We start from the raw sequence: 9,070 nt of genomic DNA on the forward strand, positions 1-9,070 counted from the left end.
GCAGTGGCAGCTCATCCCAGGCTAACCCCTGAACCTGTCTCCAAGGGTGCCCCTTTTGCTTCTCTAATTTGATTCCTGAGTCCATGCAGCCCAACTAGCTCACTTCTGCCTCTGTGACTTTTTTCCTAAAGGGCCAAGGCAGCCTTGCCTAGGCTCAACTCTTCCTCACATTTCCAAAGGCCAAGGTAGCTTTGCCTATACGCTCCTATTGCAATGATCTTGCCTCTTTTATCTTACACCCTTCCTTAGTTTCCCTGTCTCCAGCTTTAATAAATGTACTCTCAAAATCACCTGGATTCATATTGTGAAATCTTTCCTGCACAACATCAAGTCCTACACATTCCAGACTGTTCCAGAGCAGACCTGCCTCAGTCCCAATCCCTTCCTGGTGACAATAGCACCTGCTTCAAAGAGCAATTGTGAGCATTAAAGGAGACAATGCATGTCAAAGATTTATCACTAAAGGAATATTAGGCACTATACTTTGTTACACTTGCCAAAGGTACTTCCACAAACAGGTGTTTAAATGTCATTAGTTCACAATGAGGAAAATGAGACACAAAGATATTAAAGGCAGTTTCTATGGTTAACAACTAGTTAATGACCAGAATTTGAGATTCCTCATCACCTGCTCTCCTAAAGGGTAAGTTAGTTCTTAGCAAAAACTGGGAAACACTTCTCCTATATTCTCTAGTTATTTCCCAGGGTCTTTATCCTCCCACTAAAATCTCTACAGATAGGCTTAACATGTTATACCTTCTGGCAGGCATTTACATTTTATCAGTGAATTCTGAAAAAATGAAAAAGCCTTTAAGGAGTGAAAAATGAATCTGTAAAAGAAATTTAAGGCCAGGAACAGTGATGTGCAAGGGGCCTTCTCAGTGAGTGCACTTTTCTATTACACCTTGTGGTAGATAGAAGAATTATGTCTCCTAAACATCTCCACATCCTAATCCCCAGCAGCTGCCATCTCAATTTAACATGGCAAAAGGGACTTTGCATGTGTGGTTAAATTTAGGATCATGAGATGGAGATGGTTCTGGCATATCCAGGTGCACCCATTGTAATCATAGGGTCCTTGTAAGAGGGAGGTGGGAGAGTCAGTCAGAGGAGGAAGGTGACAATAGCAGAGGTGAATAGGAAAGGCGGGGGAGAGAGAGAGAGAGATTTGAAGATGCTATGCTGCTACTTTTGAAGATGGAAGAAGGAGCTACAAGCCAAGAATGAAGGTGGTGTCCAGAAGTTGGAAAAGGCAAGGAAATGGATTACTTACTAGAGGCTCCTGAAGGAAGGTAACTCTGCTGACACCTTGATATTAAGACTTTTGACCTCTAGAATCGTAAGATAGTTTACGGTGTGGTAATTTGTTAGAGCAGCAAAAGACTTAGAAGCATCTCATTCTCCATCTATGGTCAAACTATCTCATCTTTTCCACAAGTCAACCTATATATATTTAAATTCCATTTAACAAAGAAAAATCAACCAAAAAAAAATGAGTTCGCGTGTCACCTCTGACACGCGTGTCATAGGTTCGCCATCACTGCCCTAGAGTGAAGTGGTATTTTCTGAGAGAAAGAAACACCTTTTCCTAATGTGCTCAAAGGTACCAAATAAACTAGCAGCAGTCCTAGAAGATGTATCCTGATTCCATCAAGGACCAATGGGTCGAACTCAGGTAAGTCAATTCACCTCTCCAGGTTTGTTACCAATAATCTTTCTGGATAGAAGCTACAATTATTAGGTAATTAACTTCTTTGCCATTCAATTTCTTTACTACAAAAGGGAGACTTCAGAGGAGTGAACTCACCTTAGCTCCACTCCAGCCCTGCTTGCCTTCTTGCACATAACACATGCATATTTCATTCTGCATATGCTTCTTGCCTCAAGCATATACCTGCCACAGGACCTTTGCACTCACTGTTTCCTTTACGCACCACATGACTCCCTTCCTTACTTCATTTAGGCCTCTGCTGGTAAGACAGCTGATTAGAGAGACCTTCCTTCACTGATCATTCTGCTTAATACTTTATCCCCTTATTTATACTTTATTCCTGTACACAGCTTAGTATTATTTATATAACTTCTCACTTCCTAACATTGTATTGTTTGTTTACTATTTGTCTCCCCCACTGGAACAAAGGCCCATTGTACATTGTTTCATTTGCTGCTGCGCCCTCAGCATCCATTGCCTAAGCACATAGTAGATGTTAAATAAATACTTGTTGAAAGAATGAACTTTTCTCCTCACGTTAGACCTGTCTTCTACAATAGGATGCTTAGGCATTTTGTGGGTTCTTTTGTGTGTAATTTTATTTCCTGGCCTTACCTGGAGGTGAAGGTGAGACTAGTGTTGCTTCAGGATATGTTCTGGTCCCCTTCGTATTGGTGTCACCATAGTCTTTGTTTTACTATGGTTGCAAATATAAAAAAATTTCTATATGTGACACGGCACCAGAGTTAAGGGTTTTTCAAAATGCTGACACGCCGAGCTCAAAAGGTTCGCCATCACTGTTCTAGGGCATGGCTAGAACATAATGTGGCAAATAATAAACGAAGCATTTTGTTTAAAACTGACCAATGTAAAATTTCTACTTTTTGCCCTGTTCATCTTCGCCTGCAAAACTACAAATTCTTCAGATTGCAAATTCATGCTGACCAATGAAAAATGTTTACACTCTACATTAATCATTTGAAAACCAATCTCTTTGTTTTCATTCTAATTTCAGTTAATATTTGGGAAAGAGCCACTCTGTCCCTGTCCCATGTGATTTTCCTTTGCTGGCCCTATTCCTATTTCTCTGAACTCTCTACTACAATCTCCATACCCTCCAGCCCAGTGCTGGGTAGCTCTTTAGGTGGGCAGCATTCAGAAGCTCACCATCTCCCTTCTTTTTTGAAGAAACTAGTCATTCTAATACCTATGGTTTGGGTACTTTTATTAAATATGTGCCTGAGTAGACAAATTATCTCACTTTCTGATTCTCCTAGCTGAAAGTAATTCCCATTTGTGCCCAGGAATAACTTCTAGCTCGGCTTTTAATTTTGACTTTAAGGACTCCCAGATGGTGGGAGATCAAAACAGGAATTAATACCACTGAGACTCACATTACTTATTTTTTCTGTCACTTACTCCCTGTGAGGTGTGAGTCTCTCATGACTGCCAGGAGCACAGGCCCACCCCTCTCCCATCAGTATGTGTTCCTTGATACAGTAACGCAGAGAGGTGTGTCTTTCCTGTGAGGTTAGCATTCTGTGGAAACGGGATGGTGGTGGATACCTGGTCTAGATGTTTTTAACGTTTTCAGCATATATTCTGATACATTTACCAGCCCCTAGAAGACTCATAAAATATAGATTCATAGTTGAAATACCCCAAGTGAATATTAAACTCTTCATTGTCAATTCCTCTGTCAATGTTTGGAAAGAAATTTGAGAGAAATATGGAGATAACTTTTATCTCAATAAAACAGTAGCAGTCCTTCTTTGCAGCCATATGAAGGACTTTGTCCCTAAATAGCTAAGATCCACATCAGTTTGCATTGCCTCATGTGAAACAACGGTATGATTTCATTATCTGAGCAAAGAACTTGGTCTCACTGTGAGAAGCTCATTAATTTGAAGTGGAAAATAACAGCTCAGAAAAGGATGGGTGGGATTTTGTCTTCCTCTTTTCCTGTAAACTAGAGGGAAATGGCTTTTGGCTGAAAGATGGCTTGGCAAAAGGTTTGACTCTTCAAAGGAAAAGCCCTGTCGGGAGCAGAGAGCGTATGACTGCCCAGAAAGCAAGGAGCGAGGTGGAAGCCACACACCTCTATTCATTTGTCTCTCAGCTGCTTACATCACAGGAGGGATTCCATTCGGCTCACCTTTTCCAGGCAAACATTCTCCGAGTGTTCTCTGTAAGAACGTATGGGACATTCGTGACTCACTTCAAATTTCCAGATGCCCATCTGTGTTTTTCTCTCTTTTCCCTGTTACTGTTCCACCCAATTCTAGGTTAATGTTGTTGGGTAGGTGAGAAGAGGCTGGAGAGAAGTAAAGAAAAAAAATGATAAGAATTCCTATCTTTAAGAAAAACCCAGATATAATGAAAGCAAAGTTTAAAAAACTAGTAGATGGTATGTATGCTGCCATCTGCAAAGAGAAGCAAATTGTATGTCAACCCTACTTGCATAAGCAGCTTATTTTTTAGTTTCTTTCTTACATTCTTTTCATCACTCTTTTTCTCCTACATCCAACTTTTTTCTCCTCGATTTTTCTCACCGTTTCATTTTTTCCTCCTCCAACTTCTCCCTTATATTTTTTCTTCCTTATTTCATTTCCTTATTTTGTCCTTCAACGTCTCCTTCCTCCATATTTTTTTCTCCCCTACAGTAGGCAGGAGGTGGGAGAAAGTTCTGGATTCCCTGTCCCACAACCTGTGGTTGAAACCAGCTATGAAGCAAGTCTGGTTTATATGGTAGCAACAATAAAATATTTTAAAACCTCTTTTAATATCTCCATATTGTACCTTTACATTATATTTTTTTAAATTGCACTGTTATAATATATTTTTTAAAATATTTCCATTGATTTTTAGAGAGAGAGGAAAGGAGAAAGAGAGAGAGAAACAATGTGAGAGCAGAACATCGATTGGCTGCCTCCTGCATGCCACACTGGCCAGGGCTGTTATAATATTTATTAAAAAGAATATTTAAGAATTTTTGGCTTGTAAAGATTTTAGTACTATTTAAAAATCAAAGCTAAGATGCAGGATAGCTTCATAATTGTAGGTTTTATTTTACCTCTTTGATTTCTTTATTAGTTTTATCTATTTATAGTTTTTCAAAATAGTTGGTATAATAGATCATAGCAATATCTATATTATAAAAGTTTTCTTGGCCTTAGCTAGGTAGCTCAGTTGGTGAGAGCATTACCCTAATATGTCAAGAGTTCAGGTTCAGTCTCTCATCAGGGCACATACAAGAAGCAGCCAATGAGTGTGTAAATAAGTGGAACAATAAATCAGTGTTCCTTTCTCTCTCAAATTAACAAATAAAAAGGAAAAGTTTTCTTTTTTAAAAAAATATATTTTATTGATTTTTTACAGAGAGGAAGGGAGAGGGATAGAGAGTTAGAACATCGATGAGAGAGAAACATCGACCAGCTGCCTCCTGCACACCTCCCACTGAGGATGTGCCCGCAACCAAGGTACATGCCCTTGACCGGAATCAAACCTGGGACCTTTCAGTCCGCAGGCCGATGCTCTATCCACTGAGCCAAACCGGTTTGGCAGGAAAAGTTTTCTTAATTGTAATCATTATGTTGGCTAATTGTTCATTTTCTTTAATGATTCAATGATATCAGTAGTTAAGAGCACATTAAAGAAAAAAGACAGCATGTTCTACTTCATTCTTCCTTTGGAATATTTTATGACTTGTGTTGCAGTGCACTCTTACTGGGGCAGCGCCTCCTTTCGCCCACAGGAATTCCGTCCCGAGTGGGAAGTTCTCCCTCTTTTCCGTGGCGGTCTCTAAGTAGCTCTTTGCCCAGGTCTGTATACAGCCCTCCAGATTACTGCCTTCGATGGTGTGACTTGACTGGCTTCAGGGTGCTGGGACAGCTGGTGAAGCAATATTTCTGCGTGTATCTGCGAGGGAGTTTCTGGAAGAGAGCAATATCTGAGTTGGTGAACTGAGTAAAGCAGATGGCCCTTCGCAATGTGTGCTGGCATCATCCAATCTGTTGCTGGCCTGAGGAGAACATAAAGAAGAAGGCAACTTTGCTCCCTGGTGGACTGGGACATCATCTGCCCTTGGACATGGATGCTCCCTGGTTCTCAGACTGAATTAAGCTACAGGCTGTCCTGGTTCTCCAGCTTGCAGACAGCAGGTGGTGGGACTTCTTGGCTTCCATATTATGTAAACCAATTCTTATAATCTATCAATCTCCTGATATATATGTATTTATCTATACTCTATTCTAATATGAAGTATGTCTCTGAGTATTTCCTTATGTTAGATTCTGTAGGCTCATGAATAATAGCAAAAATGATTTAAAGGGTTTATGTAAAAGGTAATGTGACATTGTGTGATAATCATGGTGACCACATTCTTTCATGTTCTACTTTCATAAAAGTAAAATATGCTGCCTATTGAGAAAGGAAAGTTTTCTGAGAGGACTAAGGCTGAGAGGGGGGCATGCGATAAGGGAAATGGGGAGACTGGTGGAGAAAGATCTGGAAGGTTGGGGAGGGCCGCAGTGTGTAAAGTGTGGGAAAGCAGGCACAGGCTTGCAATGGGGAGGAACGGTGCTGGGAAAGAGGCCAGTCACAGGAAATGATGCAGAGACAAATGGTGCAGAAAGTGCATTAACAGGGTGTAGAAAAGGTTAGAGGAAATAGCACAGGTCTGGTGTTGGCTGCTTCTATTATTTAACAGGTGTTAAAAAAAAGAAAGAATAGAAAATGGGAAAAACCAGGGGACTAGTCAAAGGACAATTTGTTGTTTCTAATGAGCTCCCAAGAAGTGAGCTTTAGAAATCTTGGCAGTAAGATGATGATTCCAAGAGGCATGCCGGGAAGAATGGAAGGAGTGGTCAATCTGCAGTCTATTACTTAAGGAGTGTCCAAAAGAGAAGAGGAAGACTGCGGCAGCACTCTGTCACAGTTCCAGTGGGCAGGCCACGGACAGGGCCTGAGAGCTCTTCTTATTACTGAGATGTGACATGGTAGCTGGTGATTTCCTAATTATGCAGTTAAAATAAAATTGAGTTGCCTCAGTTGAGTAAGAGAATGAACAGGTCCAGGGTAAAGAAAACTGAGGAATGTATATTTGAAGAACTATGGTAAGTAGAAGTGGGATAAGCCATTCTTCTGGTACACCTTACCTGGAGGATATAGAGACTGTGGACATATTAAAAAATAAAGTCTCCCTGAATATTCATCCCCAAAGCATCACATATTAATTCACTTCATAAAAAACTGCTTGCTTGAGGACAAAAGCTGCAGTGGAATTGACTTGGGGCTGGGTTTGGAAATGAAGCTTGTCAGTGTTTGCTGATTGCCCAACAGGGGAAATGCTGTAGAAACCATTAGCTGAAAGTGTACTGCATTCAGCTCTCTAGCATAGATCAGCAACCATTTATGTCAGAAGAAATCAAATTGGTCAACCTCTTTAATATCTGTCATTCATACACCTCTTTAATGTCTTGGGTTTTTCATCTGTGAAGAAAGATAATAATAGCACCCACCTCTCTCTCTCTCTCTCTCTCTCTCTCTCTCTCTCTCTCTCTCACACACACACACACACACACACACACACACACACAGAGTTTTGTGAAGAGTAATTGAGATAATGAATATAAAGCATTTGGCCTAGGCTGAGCCAGGTGGCAGGCACTGGGGAGGGCGGGGAGGGAGTCCCAGGGGCCTAGGGGCCTATGGAATGGCCCAAGCCTGAAGAGAAGCTGTCCTGGCCCCTTGCCCTTTCTCCTCCCCTCAGCCCAGGCCTGGGCCAGGCTCTGGAGCCCAGGCAACCAGGAGGAGAAGGGAAGAGAAGGAGGGAGGAGGAAGAGGAAGGAGGAGGAGGAGGAGGAGGAGGAGGAGGAGGAGGAGGAGGAGGGAGGAGCCAGGATTAGTCAAAGATGAAAGGGGGGCACAGCACCACTGAGGACCCAAGCTGGAAGCGATCAAAACTTGAGTCAGCGAGATGGAAGAAGAAGATGAGAAGCTAAAGGAGTTACAGAATGAGGGGAGAAGCAGATGAACATAAGTCCACCTTCAGGCACCGCAGGGCCAGGGATCATGGTGTTGGGGGAAGATGGAGAATGTGCCCACTTCATCCATGTTGGCAATGTGGACTGTGCTGCAAGAGCAGACAAGCTGGGTGCACATGTTCTTGGCGGTGGTTCAGGCCCCGAGTTACCATACTCTGTGGCAAATTTAGTGGCCATCCCAAAGGTTTTGCATATATAGGGTTCTCAGACAGTCAGTGAGGACTTGGGGCCTTAGATGAGTCCCTATTTAGAGCAAGACAAATCTAAGTGATCCCCAAATGAACCAACAGACCAGGCATCAGCACCGCAGGCCGGAGTTTCCTGCATGCCCGCCTTGGTGCTAGGACCATAAACTACAACAGTTCCCCTCTCCATTCTACAGTGATTTTTGTTGTTGTTGTTGTTAATCCTCACCTGAAGATATTTTTTTTCATTTATATTTAGAGAGAGTGGGAAGGAGAGGGAGAGACAGAGAGAAACATAGATGTGAGAGAGACACATGGATTGGTTGCCTCCTGCATGTATCCCAACAACGGCCAGGGAACCGAGGTACATGCCCTTGATGGGAATCCAACCTGGGACCCTTCAGTCCACAGGCCAATGCTCTACCCACTGAGCCAAACCAGCTAGGGCCATTCTACAGTGATTTTAACAGCAGTCCCTGGTCAGGTCTGTAGGGGCCCTGGCTAGAGTGACTTCATGGTAGTTCCCTTACTTTAAATAGCGTGTAATCGGAGAAGAGAAAGGGAAAAAAGAGAGAGAGGGGATGGGAAATGAGTATAATAAGAAAGACAGACGATATCCTTCATGGGGGAAATATATATATACTAGGGGCCCAGTGCACGAATTTGTGCACCTTGAAAGGAACTGTGGGCCGCGAGGCTGCGGTGTGCACAGTGGCAGGTGTCAGCCCATCCTCCATGCCCCCGCCCGGCCCCTCCTGTTGCGGCCCCTGGTCCTCTGTCTGCCAGCAGCCCCACTCCCATTGCCACTACTCCCAGGTGCTGATGGCGCCAGCCCCACTTGCACCCGCTGACGGTGCAGAGCAATTGGGGCTGATGCTAGCAGTGGGTGTGAGCGGGGCAGGCGTTGTCAGAGGGTGCGAACAGCGGCTGCTGCCCTGATCACCCCTCAGGAGCAGGGGGAGGTAGAGAAGTCCTCAGGGGTGATTGGGGTTGGCAGCCGCTGCTCGCACCTGCTGATGGTGCTGAGCAATTGGGACCAGCTCCGGGCACTGGCAGTGGGTGAGAGTGAGGCCATTGCCAGCAGCAGGTGCGAGAGACGGCTGCTGGCCCCAATCGCCCCTCAGGAGCAG

The 9,070-nt window shown here is 43.3% G+C and overlaps 1 pseudogene; it reads left to right on the plus strand.

Annotated features, from left to right (window-relative positions):
- The first annotated feature begins 1,660 nt into the window (after window positions 1–1,660).
- On the plus strand, window positions 1,661–8,136 carry LOC102432941 (annotated as a pseudogene).
- Window positions 8,137–9,070: the final 934 nt, after the last annotated feature.

This window comes from Myotis lucifugus, unplaced genomic scaffold (genome assembly GCF_000147115.1).
Source record: "Myotis lucifugus unplaced genomic scaffold, Myoluc2.0 scaffold_2524, whole genome shotgun sequence".
Classification (NCBI taxonomy): domain Eukaryota; kingdom Metazoa; phylum Chordata; class Mammalia; order Chiroptera; family Vespertilionidae; genus Myotis; species Myotis lucifugus.